General features: G+C 34.8%; 1 long non-coding RNA gene across 4 annotated transcripts; it reads right to left on the minus strand.

Moving 5' to 3' along the window:
* Nucleotides 1–1,936: 1,936 nt before the first annotated feature.
* On the minus strand, nt 1,937–5,492 carry LOC115982811. Of its 4 annotated transcripts, none has more exons than XR_004089739.1 (4): nt 5,232–5,492; nt 4,916–4,989; nt 4,700–4,723; nt 1,937–3,456 (listed from the first exon to the last, which is right to left on the minus strand). It is a non-coding gene; the product is annotated as an uncharacterized LOC115982811 (long non-coding RNA). The 4 variants fall into 4 exon arrangements; XR_004089736.1 differs by having other exon boundaries at nt 4,700–4,755; XR_004089737.1 differs by having other exon boundaries at nt 4,700–4,755; nt 4,843–4,989.
* Nucleotides 5,493–14,512: the final 9,020 nt, after the last annotated feature.

Consider the following 14,512-nt stretch of genomic DNA (forward strand, 5'->3'; position numbering starts at 1 on the left):
TGATAATTAGAGCTGTTCACGGTGCGGTGCGAGGTGATTTTGGGTCATTTTTAGCATCGTACTTTGAAGTGCGATTTAACTAAAGCTATAACTGCACCACACCTTATTTTTACGGTCATATATGTGGTGTCGTTTAAAATTTAGCTAAAACCATAACCGCATCGTACTTCATTTTTACGGTCACATATACAGTACAATATATAAGATACTATTTGAATGATTTGAAATTGGTATATATTTCAAATTTTAGGCTTTTTCTATCCAACCCAAATCTAATTTCTCTTTATTTTGATCCAAGTTTTAAATTATTGAGTTAATTTTTCTTTATTTTGGACTGACTTTCTTAATAAACACTTGCTAAGATTATCAAACTTTTTTTTTTGGGAAAGTTAAGGTTATTAAACTATTAATAATATATTTAATATTAAAAATAATTAAATATATTAATATATAGAGAAGGTGCGGTGCAGTGCGGTTTTCTTATTATAAAACCGCAAACCGCATTGCACCATACGATGTCATACAATACGGTGCACTATTACTTACCGTGCAGTTATGCCATTTTACGGATGATTTTGGTGTGGATTTTGCGGTTTATACAGTTTGAACACCCCTAGTGATAATCATAAAACACCCACAGCCACCATTTCCCAAACAAAATAATGTGGGCCACTTGACTGGTTATGGGGGCCCATATCATTAGAAGGGTCTTGGAGGAGGACTTTGGTTTTGTTATAATTTGGAGCCTAGTGACTCCATTTCTAAAAATTAAAGACTCGTTTTCCCTTTCTCAACAACTGCGTTTGAGCTACTTTAACCATCCTTAACTGTAGGATATGTCCTCCCCTAACTAGGAATGGCAACAAGTCGGGTTTCTTTATATCCGGACCCAACCCGCAGGTCCAACCCCAAAACCTGTACCCGCCCCATTTAATAAACGGGTTTTTTTTTTTAAATCCAAACCCGCCTCGTCGGGCCCCGCAGGCTCCGCTAGCCACTTCAGGACCTTAATCCATGGCCATACAATCTTAAAAAAAAAAAAAAAAAAAAAAAAAAAAAAAAAAAAAAAGACTTTCCCTTTCAAACACAGAATCACACAAACACAAACTCACAGATTCGAGACACAATCTTATAAAAAGAAAAAAAGAGTTTCCTTTCAAACTCAGATTCACAAAATCACAAACACAAACTCACAGATTTGAGAATTGAGAGAGGACATGAACCCAAAATAAAAATGAACCCAAAAATAAAAATTGGAGAACTCGGTCCACCAAGGCTCTATCTCCGATGATCGACGGTGGTTTCAGCCACCAATTCCACCTCTAGGCCGAAGCTCACGGCCTAAACCTCGCAAATCTCTCTGAGTTCTAACCTCCATGCTTCTCCATGGAAATAGCAACCATCAAGTGATGAGAGTGAAGGTGAGGGTAGGTCAGTGAGTGACTAAGAGTGACGGTGAGTGTGACTGGGTGAGGCCGTGTGGGGTGGCTTGAGAGAAAATGAGACTGAGAGAGTTATTGAGGGTGAGGTGAGAGCCCAGAGAGGAGGCGGCTTGGAAAGACTTCAGACAAATGAAAAAGGATTAGGGTTTGTTATAAGTTACATATATATATATATATATATGTGGGTAGGTATTTTAGTAATTTTGTTTTAAGTTTAAACGGGTCAGGTCCGAGTTCGGGTCGGGTTTTTTCCAAAACCCGGACCCGCTTCGGGTTTTTTTTCTAAAACCCAAACCCGACCCTATTTGTTATCGGACCAGGTAAAACCCGACCCATTAGGGTCGGGCCGGGCCGGGCCGAGTACCCGCAGATCGGGCATAAATTGCCATCCCTACCCCTAACATAACAATGCCTCAATTATTGCATAAAAAGCCATGTTCCTTGTTCTGTTGACCATGACTTACAAGAAATAACTCCAAAAAGAGATATGCATGTAAATAAGGTGAGATGGTACTCATTCATTGGTGGTGTAGGATAGCACATGAACCCCATTGGTTGGATGAGATGACTTTTTTTTTTTGGGTAAATATCTGGATGAGATGACATTCATTTATATCTACCAACCTCGTTGGTTCTTTTATTTAAAGAATATAGCGGCTTCTTTGTCATTTCCTTCATGGTCCTGCACAACCAAATCAATAACGTACGGAAAAAAGTTATGAAAATTATGATGCAAATTTGCTGAAGAACTAATGGATTTATCATCAAGACCACGTGGCGAGTTCTAAAGCCACTAGCAAGTCACGATAAACTGGATCCTGACCTTGACAGAAAGTTGGTGACCCATCGGTATTCCTGCCATTTTACATTTACATAGTCTTAAATGTTCATTAGATACAAATTTTTGTGATTCTCAACTGCTTTCAGTTGCTACAAAGCAAATCTTTGGTTCATTTTTAGACGCATCATGCAGCTGGTGATTACAAAACAGTTGAGTTAAACAATGGTAAGTGGGCATAAGCTCTGAAAGCTGTTAGAAGGTGCTCATCAATGCCAAAGCTAGAACTAGATTTTGGACAACTTATTTAACTAAGAAAAAATTCATGACCGATTTGCATGTAGAGACTGACCTGGAGGGGCTCCCAAATTTACTTTAGTCTGGAAAAAGAGAAAAAGATGTATCTGCAAATCTAAGTTGGAGCTTTTTGAGTGATGTTAAAACAACAGTTGTAAGACCAAACAAGATTTCTTCTCAATCTGTCCATGGTTCATTGAATCTGGTGGCTCATCACTTGTCACAAATTGGATGTTTCTACCAATTTCTTGACAAGAGAGGTTATCAAAATGTAAAAGTCTGGGTGTTTAGGAAAGATTTGAAGAGTATAGCTCCCTGCAAGATCAAAATTCTAAAAGACTTCCACATAACTTGTGAGGTCCTTCAGAACTTTGATTTTGCAAATAGCTACACTCTTCAAACCTTTTCTGAACACCCAAACTTTTATATTCTAATCACCTCTCTTGTCAAGAAATTGATAGAAACATCCAATTTGTGACAAGTGGTAAGCCACTAGATTCAATGAACCATGAACAAATCTAAAAGAAATATTGTTTGGCCCGCAACAAGATATATATAAGAAAATTAAGCATACTAAATGCTAAATAAGTTGTAATATTTTTACTAAAATACTACAACATAAATGAAAGACTTACAGAATGATGCTATAAAAAGCCATTAGTTCTAGTAAAGTACTACTTCACGCATTCAGCAAAAAACAAGAAGTACTACTTCACGCATGTCATGGACAGATGGACTTCACCATCTCAGGTGTCCTTTTTAGTCTTTTCCTATTCCTTTTCATCTCTAGTCTAATACAACTTTCTACTAGGGACATCGTTGAGAAGTGGAAGACAAATGATCTTACCAAGAAATGCAGGAGCAAGAGGAATCGAGACACCTTTAACAATGGTCTCGACAGAGAGCTCTTATTGGTTATGGAAGTTTGCGTAGAACTCCCTGACCAAAGGGGTGATAGGATTAGAGAAATCTTTAAATATAACTGGACCAAAAGGAAATATGCATGATCACAAGTATGAGAGATCAAAACATAAGCATGCAATGATGACATGAAGATATGTAGAGAATGATGCATGAAAACAATCAATGTAAACATGACAATGATGCAAGCAACGATCCACAAGTTAAAAATAGAAAGAAATATTATAAACTAAATGACAAAAGCCGTACATAAGTGTGTTCCAAACCCAACCAAGATAATAAGATCAAAACAGAAGTTTGATTACAAATTCTAAAAGCTCATTTTGTGTTTCTACAATTCTACTCCTTTGGACAATTTCAAAATTGTGTACCATTTCATTTTTATCAGGTGTCTTCGTAGTATGCACTGTTATAAAGGAAAAGCTTCAATTTGGACTCTCTCACACACAACTTTGTTAGTTCATGTTTTAGTGGTAGGTCTTAATTTAGTGTACCTACTTGATGAATCAGCAATTTAAGAAAAGAAAATCATTTTTTTTTAAAACATAAGTAATTCCATATGATATATAAGCTAAAGATTTCTCTGAACCTATCAATTTTTCTCTCTTTGATAACAAAGCTAAAAGCTGGACTTATAAGCTAAAGTCAAACAGAGGCACAAAGTATTATCCCATATATACAAGTACAAGAGTAAGACCTTCTGTCATTTATAGACAAGTTGGAAAGCTTTTCATTTGGAATATAAAATATAAAAATTTAAAAAAAAAATCAAATCAAATCTTGGAAACAATAACATCTAAATAGATAATAGACCTAAGAATCAAGATATAGATAAAGCAAACCAGTTTAACAAAATAATCCAAGATGAAATACAGAATAACAAAATCATACATATTCTATTTTACCTTTTTTTCCTAGTCCCCTAATTCCAATACCAAAACTAACAAACCAATAGTAATAAATAAGTATATAACATCTTTTAAAAGAATTTAACATAATAACATTACAAAACAATCATCCTTAACATAATAAACTTTCAACAAAACTAAATAAATAAGTTCATTAGTCATTACACTTACATCCAAATTCATCAACACAGCATACACAAACAATAAACAATAGTATAACACTCTGTAAACTATATTTCACAAACAATAATGCTGCATATCAAATCCACAACATACCCAAAATCCACAACATACGAACATACTCTGTAAACTAATAATTGAAAGGAGAATTAACGATAGAAGTTACCACTTACCAGTGAAGTCACGGAATGGAGAACCTGAGATGAAGACAAGAACATGAACGGAGAATCTGAGATGAAGCCGAGAGAGAAAAAAAAAAATGATCAAAATCAGAAATCAAAATCAAGTAATCAAAATCAAAAGAAAAGATTATTACCTGATGAAGCAGAGAGCAGAGATCAGAGATCAGAGGGCGAGGGCGAGACCGAGAAGGAAAAAAAAAAAAAAACCTCTAGGATGTCACCCGAAAACCAAATTGAATCTGAAGCCAGTTGTTGTGCTCTGGAGGGCAATGCTGGTGACCCTGTTTCAATAAAAGAGAGAAGTATAATTGGATTAGTCCATTAACTAATCATTGATTTTCTATCCCGGAAAAAAAATGATAAAGCAAAGAGAAAAGGAACAGAGTATCAAAACCCCATTATAAAGATTCCAACATTATCCTAGTTATACCCAAAAAAAAAAAAAAAAATCCATCGAAACTAAGTTTCACCAAGAAAAGATCAAGACTTCAAGAAACCAAGAACTGGGTTTGGCTTTTTGTACCTGAGCAAAGTGACTCCAAAGATCCAATCTTTATGGAACTGACGAACTGTTGTTGACTTCTCCAATGGGACAAACCGAAGAAAGAGAGAGGACTCTAGTGTTATTCACCGGAAACCTGAGGATTGAAGGCTGCCGAACAAGGTAACAGAGGCAGACAGAGTGAGCTTGAGTTGAGAGGCAGAGAGCTTGAGATGAGGCGTGAGATGAGAGTGTGAGAGTGTTTAGGAGTTAGGACTTCAGTCTTTAGGGTTAGTTTTTAGGTTCCTGGCCAAAACGACGTAGTTTTAGGGTGGGAAAATACCTTACCTAACCGTTTGGTTCTTTTATTTAAGGCGAAAATGCAGTCCTTACATTTTGGGTCGTTTCACAATTTGGTCTCTAAATTGATTTCACTCCTAGATCAGTCCCTAATTTCATAAAATCGTTTTTATTTTGGTTCTTACCGTCCACCCAGTAACAGAAAAATCTGAGGTGGCAGACAGAATACACTGTGTGCACAGTAAATATTGATGTGGCTAATAAAATATTTTATTTGGCATTTTCTAAATGTCATGTCAGCATTTTCTAAATTAAAAAAATAAAAATAATTTTTATTTTTCAATTTTAGTTTAATTCAAAAAAATAAAAAATAAAAATAATAGAAAAACTGAAACCGTAGCTATAGTCCGAATAAGAAAAAAACAAAGCTTTTTTAGATTGAAAGGTATGGGGTTAGAGAATTTATGACCCCGGCCCATTTTGTATTAAGGCCCAAGGCCCGAACCGAGGTGGGATATAGCCGAGAACATATAATAAAAGTCCAAGTAACCTTGAGACATAGCAGAGGATGACTCTGTCCTCGGCATCCCCGAGGTCTACCTGAAAGAAAGGGCAAGAACGGTATAGAAACAGTTTTGGAAAAAACCTAAAATATTTGCGTTGATAGACAAAGGACCCCTGGACAGTATGGTGACAAAGGACGAAAGGAAAGCTGTCATTACTGCCATTGAATACTCTGTACTTGACAGAACCATGCTCTTCAGCTTTTACAACCATCCTCAACCACTTTGGGCATGGGCTGATGGGACAAGTATCAGTCTTAGAAAGTCGAACCTACACGTGGACGTAGGATAAGGGATACAGGCTAATATAAAAGGAGAAGCAAGCAATCCGGAAAGAGGGCTGGAAAAAAATGTTAAAAACCAGAGCCTCCCAGGCCAAACCAAGGAGAAAAACTTCTCGAGCAAGCATAGTTTATTTCCATATGAACACCACGACTAACCATCATCCGGTGATCAAAGTTTAACCTTTCAAATCCACGCTCTACAAATTATATTGTTTGGGCACTTAACGTGCGAACCCAATATCATTTTGGGGCCGTCACGAATTGAGTCCTTACAAAAGGAATTAGGGTTTGGAGAGGGAGAGAGGGAGAGAGAGACGGACCAGATTGAACTCGGGATTCGAGTTCCTTATGTTGGAAGAGTTTCTTGCGGTACTCGGCCACCGCATTACGGTGTCATGTCAGCTCTTCCATTTCGCTCATCTTCGCACTTTTGAAAATAAAGAATGCCCAACTCTGAAGAAATCAAACCAAGGTGGTTTTTAACTTGAGAAAGAAGTAGCCTCTTCAAGTTGTTGAGGTGGAGATCAGTGGTTGTGGGTTTAATCTGGGCTCAGATCGGTGGGGTGTGGCCATGGGTTTTCACTCTTCAGCCATGGGTCAATGGGGAAGATGGGTTTTCAGCCATGGGTGTTAGGGAAGAAGAACAAGAAAGCTATGGAGATTCAGCCATGGTGGCACACCTATTCCCGATCTGCCATGGACGAGCCACCCCAAGCCTTATGGGTTTTTTTGTGTTTGTTTCCTAAGAAAATTTTTGGGTTTGTGGGTTTGCTAGAGATTGGGTTAGTTACTGTGTTTATGGGTTTGTTTCTTGGATTTATTTTTTGTTTTTCTGGATTTGATGGAGATTGGGTTTGGTTGCTGGATTTGGATTAGGGGTTTGCTAGAGATTGGTTTAGTTGCTTCTTGGATTTGGGAAGAACATGAAGAAAATTTCCTGTTAGTATTTAATTTAATTTTTTCTTCTTGTTTTCATTTGTGTTCTTCTGATATGGGTTTGAGTTCTGGGTTGTTGGGTTTGGTCTGTGAAGAACACGAAGAACAAGTTGAAGAACATAAATATTAAGAAAAGAAAATTTTAATCAAAATTTTAAATTAATTAGATTTAAGGTTTTTCTTTAAATTTAATTTTTTTTTTAAATTTCTGATGTGGCTTTTAAAAAAATTAAAATGTTGACATGGTATTTAGAAAATGCCAAATAAAATATTTTATTATTATTTTATTAGCCATGTCAGCATTTACTGTGCACACAGTGCATTCCGTCTATCATCTCAGATTTTTTTGTTACTGGGTTGACGACAATGACCAAAATAAAAACGATTTTCTGAAATTAGAGACTGACCTAGGAGTGAAATCAATTTTGAGACTAAATTGTAAAACGACCCAAAATATAGGGACAAAATTACATTGTCGTCTTTATTTAAAGAATATAGCTGCTTCTTTGTCATTTCCTTCATGGTCCTGCACAACCAAATTAATAACGTACGGAAAAAAGTTAGGAAAATTATGATGCAAATTTGCTGAAGAACTAATGGATTTATCATCAAGACCACGTGGCGAGTTCTAAAGCCTCTAGCAAGTCACGATTAACTGGATTCTGACCTTGACAGAAAGTTGGTGACCCATCAGTATTCCTGGCATTTACATTTATATGGTCTTAAATGTTCATTAGATACTAATTTTTGTGATTCTCAACTGCTTTCAGTTGCTACAAAGCATATATTTGGTTCATTTTTAGATGCATCATGCTGCTGGTGATTACAAAACAGCTGAGTTAAACAATGGTAAGTGGGCATAAGCTCTGAAACATGTTAGAAGGTGCTCATTAATGCCAAAGCTAGAACTAGAAATTGTGTTTATAATGCTTTGGAGAAAGATCTATTGGAATGGGTCAAGAGGGTATTTTGTAGCATTCAATAAGGAAGTTAATAGTGAAATGCTTCAAGCCTACCAAATTGCTTTATTATACCCTTCTATTTCTATGAGAAATTTTTGAACATGTGAATTAAAATTTTTATTTGATAAATTAAGGTGGAAATTCAATGTTTGTGCCTTTTGTCTAGCACTCCTATTTGTGCATTTTGGATAGAATAATGTTAGAGATACATTTTTTTTTTTTTTTTTATAAAAGAATTTACAAACTACTAATATAGTGAGTGATTATTGATAAATAAAAAGTGACGTTAATAGCGAGACTAGATGAAAACCATTAAAAAATTGACTATAATAATAGTTTGTAAAAATATTGTAAAATAGTTTATGACTGTAGCATTACTCTTCTATATATGCCATACAACAAGACAAATCAGTCAAAATTTTCAAATCTTGTTGCCTATGTGGCAGTTTGAGCTATAGCTATGGGAATAATAAGATTTTGCCTGAATGCCTATCTTTCTTCTAATTTCATCTCTAAATTTGCTCCCCACATTAAACAGTAAAATTTCTTCTCACAAAAAAAAAAAAAAAAAAAAAAAAAAAAAACATTAAATGGTAAAATTTGATTTTTGTCCAGGTCTATAAGTGACATGATTTGGATAACGACTCTAAGGTAAAGAACCTATTATTTTTGTTCTCTTCCACCCAAAAAAAGGGGTAAAAAAAGAGTATAATTAAGGACCAAACTATATTTCCTTCTCTAAAGAACAAGAATTGAATGATGTGACTCATCAATAACATTTAAGACAATTCGTTGTTGTTGTTGTTGTTTTTTTTTTAATTATTTTTATAATTCAATAGTTACAATAGGTAGGAAATTTGAACTCTAGATATTTTTGTTAGAAACACCAGAAAATGGAAGTTGAGTTAATAGCTCTTGATAAAACACTTTATTATGATTAAATAAATAAGAGGAATTGTAAGTTCTAATTTACTAAAATGATGAACTTTCTACTCATCAAATAAATGACTTAAGATTGAGTCACAAGCAATTCTCAAGGAAAAAGAAAGGTTTGAATCCATAAGCTTAACATATAAAATAAATAAATAAAAGAGAAGAAATAACAAACCAAAATCATAAAAATAAGATTATGTTATATTCTATTCGATGATTCTTATCTTATTGTTCTCTAAAATATTACATATTTGCATGCAAGAGAACGTAAATGCTTTTGGGTTTTGATGCTGATCCACCCACAATTGCTGATGCACTTTTCACTTGTGAATTGTGATAATCATAAAACACCCACAGCCACCATTTCCCAAACAAAATAATGTAGGCCACTTGACTGGTTATGGGGGCCCATATCATTAGAAGGGTATTGGAGGTGGACTCTGGTTTTGTTATAATTTGTAGCCTAGTGACTCCATTTCTAAAAGGTGTTGTTGGCTCTATATTAGCTTGGGGCTAAAAATTAAAGACTCATTTCCCCTTTCTCAACAACCGCGTTTGGGCTACTTTAACCGTCCTTAACTGTAGGATATGTCCTCCCCTAACATAACAATGCCTCAATTATTGCAGAAAAAGCCATGTTCCTTGTTCTGTTGACCATGACTTATAAGATCCCATTAAAGGATTTAGGAAAATAGATTTTTTTTTTTAAAATTTTTTATATATAAAATTTAGTTTTCTTCCCCATTTTCTTAGAGAACGTGAATAAGTGATGAATGTGAAAATAGTAAAAATAAAATAAAATAAGATAGAAAGACAACTGAACTAAGATAATAAATAAATAAATAAAAAGAAAGAAAGAAAGAGAATTACATTTACGTAGTTTGGCCATATCAGAAAGCTAATAGCTATGTCTTTTTTAGTAAGATTAGACTATTAGACTATTAGTACAATGCAAACTTATGGGACCAAAACAACAAAAAAATGAAATTTAAAAGACAAGTGAGAATTTACTAAATCTAAATAGTGTAATTTTCTCCATGCTTTCGTATCCTATGTTAGCTCATTTGGATGCAATGTAAGGGAGATGAGTAAAGCAAAGTTGACTAGAAATTGACTACAATTTCCAAGAGGTGTGGATAAAAAAAATTTTCCTTCAACCTGCTCAATTCGAACCATGCACACTCTTTAGTATTGTGAATTGACATTGGCTTTATCACTGAACCAACAGAAAATGACTTGCCACGCCTTGTCCATTACACCTGGTAGGTATAGATGTTTTCTTGGACAAATGCACCCATTAAAGCTTTACGCAAATGAGAAGGACCAGTCAGTTAGTCACCACCTCCTCGTTTATTTCACATGCATTTCAGTTATTTTATTTTGTGGCTCACTCTGATGCTTGCTTTCATAGGTTAGAGCCCCATAATCTTTTTTTATTCTTCCTTTTGTTTTTTTCTTCTTGGGCTCTGTACAAGGATGGCCAATCCTATGCATAGGGTCTTTCATACCCTTCGTGGGCTTTTGCACCAATTTATGGGTTTCTTTGTTTGTCTGGATTTTTGGGCCTATTCAAGGCCCCAAGCCAAATGGGCTTAGACGCCCTTTAAAATTTTGGATAGCAACAATATTTTATAGGAGGAGAACATTGGTATTCTACTAAGATGTCCATTAGTTTTGAGTGAAAATTGAAGTAATGCCCTTTTAGTGTTTCATTCTCCCATTCATTCTTTCTCTATTTGCCAGGGGGAAAAACAAGAAGGAACAGTATAATAGGTGATAGGTGGAGGAGTTCAACAATGTTGATGGAGGAGGTAAACTATAGTGATGATTTAATAATCGAAATCTTTAGTTGCTTGTCAAAATTGATAAAATTTATTTTGTACCAATAACATGAATCTCAATGAGAATGATACAAGATTGAAAAGCAAAAATTTAAGACTAATGGGTATGTGCTACAATGCCTTCATTGGATCGTTGTCACAATAGTTAACTAGGACGCCATATATATCACAAAAGAAAAGTGGCAATGAATTATTTTCATAGGTTATTATGTCTATAAGAATCATGATTGTTTTACATTAATACAATTTCTATACACGTTACACTAACTTCAGAAATATGTATCCATTTATTCGTGCCCACAGGCATAGAGGATAATTTTTTCCCCATACATTACCTTCAACTATTTTTTATTAGTCTTTTTGTTTGATTCTAGTCTCTAAGAGTTGCTAATTAGTTACTGCATATTGGATTCTGTTTGCAAGGAAATCTATTTCTTTTCTTGATTAAATGAGAAAAAGCAAAATCTTTTATATGACCTGGTTTTTCATTTACCTTCCTTTTTACTAAGACTGGCTTGGACAAAATTTGGAGTTCTCACCTCATAGTGATGGTAATTGTAGATCCTCTTTATGTTTTTATGTATGTCGTAGTCTGTCGTGCATGATAGAATTGAATTTTGGTGTTTTTGTTATGTGCATTCTTGAGTAGGAATTAGGAAACTTGGAAAAAAGATAAGGAATGATCATGCCATAATCAATAACCCTTTCTGTTCTACTGGTTCATCTTGGAAGTTAACAATTTACATGTTGTTTCTTTGAATTAGTGAGACTGGAAGTACTTTTATCATTTAAGAAAGTTGGAAGGGAAACTTATAAATGGCTCTTCCTTTATTACCAGGAGAACTTTCACATGGTTTCATTGCTAAAAGTTGTCCTATGTGAAATGTTATCCAAGGTGGCAGCATTTGTAGATCCTAATTCTGATGTTGAAGAATCTAAGATCTATATTCAGACAGGGAAGGAAGAAAGGCCAGGGGTGGAGCTAGGAATTTTTGTTTGGAGGGCCAAGTTGCAACACTAATATATTTATCAAGACAACCCCATACACACACATAAATACACGTGCTTTTTTTTTTATTATATACACAAACTTTTTTATTTGATAAGTTATATATATACACACACCCAACAAAAAAAGAGCTTAAAATTTTCAATCAAAATTATGTTTGATGGCTATCTTTCATAAAATTAATAAAATACATTTTCACAATTTTCATAGTGAAATTCTTAAAAAGTTTCATTTTCTATAAAAATTATCAAATTTTATACTAATGTAAGTAAAATTATTCAATTGAACTAATGTAATTTTCAAAAACAAGAATGATCCAAAACTTGGAGGAACAAATTAGGCTCCAAACATATTTAAAACTATTTTGCTTTGACCCATTATGTGGCAACTAAAGAGACATTTCATGTGTAGTTTTAGTGACAATAATTTTTTAATGAGTCAATGACTTGTTAATCGCCACATAATAGGTTGAAAAAGATAAATTCAAACATGTTTAGTACCAAACTTTTTCAAATATTTAACAGATATAAAAGCATATTTTACAATAAAAAATAGAATTGTGAAAAATAAAGTTGTCTCTATAACTATTAGACCAGTTATTTTTTTTAAAGCATCATTGGACTAATTCAAATACTTAGGGGGGGCCAATTCTTATTTTTGTAGACTAAATTTTGAAAACATTAAAATAATTATATATATATATATATATATTTTAAAAAATTTCAAAATTTTGGGGGGGCCATGGCCCCCCAACCCTTCAACATGGCTCCGCCCATGAGAAAGGCGATGGCAACTTGATTTTTGTTTAGAAAATCATGCTTGACATGCTCCCATATTGATGAAATTACATGAAAGGAACTAACTTGGAGGTAGACATTTTAAGTTTTTTCACTCATGCATGGTATCCTTGGCTCTGTATAGATCATTGGCCTTGAGAGTTGCAAATTGTTGCTATGTCTTTAAGGTGACGGTGGATTATCCTATGGCTCTAATGTGAGAGTGGCTGGAAGAGAAAAAGATGCACTAATAAGAGTTGCTTTTTATTCTGTAACTAATTTGCAAAAATGTTTTAACTATTGTTCTGTAACTTTAAGTGCTTATTTCCTCTAATGTTTTTCAGCAATCTCATCACTGGAATACCTCTTTCTGTGACTTGTGATTAGGATGGTAGATAAGCAATACTACAACAACAAAAACAAAGCCTTAGTCCCAAAATTTTGGAGTCAGCTACAGTAAATAAGCAATTTGCTTTATAAAACTATAGTGCAGCTGGGTCAAATCCAACTATAAAAGTGTGGGACCCAATAATTTATGGGCCAGGCCCACTTGCTCAGGAGGAGTCCAAAGACCCAAGCCGAAAAAGGTTATGGTCCGAGCTCAAAAATATAAAGCAAAAATGGCCCGGAGATGCAGCCGAGGACAGTTTAGTCCTCGGCAGACCCAAAGCTCCATTGAGAAAAGGGGTATAGGAACAAATTTGTCAGGAGATCTAAAATATCTTGGGAAAGTTATCCTTACTACTCTTCCCAGATAAGACTCTGCACCTAACAGAGCCATATTTTTCAGCTTTATCAACCATCCCCAACAATTCTGGGATTAGATTGATGGGACAAATATCAGTCTTGTAAAGGTTGACCCTACACATGGACGAAGGACAGCGAACGCAGGCTAGTATAAAAGAAAAAGTAAGTGAATCTGGAAAGGGGCTCTCCATCCCACCTCCAAAAAAAAGGACTCCATGGGCGAAAACACCTTAACAACACATGCACATCAGATAAGAAACCCCATCGTTGGATAATCGGGGTAAGACATTTATGATCCTCGGATCAAGTCCGAGGAGTCCAAACCCATAAGATGCGACGCTGTAGGGTTTAAATGTTCAAACCCAACTCCTTTTTCTACATGAATCCCTCTAAAATCAAGACCGGAATATCGCCCCATGACCAAAGGCAACCTTTTCAAGCCCACTCTCTACAAATCATATTGTGAGGGATCTTTCATGTGCGAGCCCAACATCCTTATTGGGCCACAAAAGAATCGTGTCCCTACAAAAAGTATTGGTTCTTGAGTTGGAATTGTGAATTTGAAAATTAATGATCAGCTTTGATTAGGTTGAACTTGCATGACCAAGCGTGCTTGATGACCATTAGGTTGAATTATAAAAGTCTTTTTTTTTTCTTTTTTTCTTTTTGGATTCATAAACACTATAATCTTCCATTGGTTCTTATTATTTTTAATATACATTGTAAGCCTTTCATTTTTGTAAAATTTGGGTTTGGTCTCTGCTTCATTTTTAGGATTCTTAAACTTTATATAGTCTTAAATGTAATTAGATATTGGTGCCCTATTTCTTGTGATTATCAACTGCTTGCAGAGGCTACAAAGCATATCATTGGTTCAGTGCAGTTTGTCAAAAATGTTTGTTGAACTTGGACCCAACAAATCTGACGCATCATGCAACTGGTGGTTAAGGTGAATAATGGTAAGTGGGCACA

The sequence above is a fragment of the Quercus lobata genome, chromosome 3 (genome assembly GCF_001633185.2).
Source record: "Quercus lobata isolate SW786 chromosome 3, ValleyOak3.0 Primary Assembly, whole genome shotgun sequence".
Taxonomy (NCBI): Eukaryota; Viridiplantae; Streptophyta; class Magnoliopsida; order Fagales; family Fagaceae; genus Quercus; species Quercus lobata.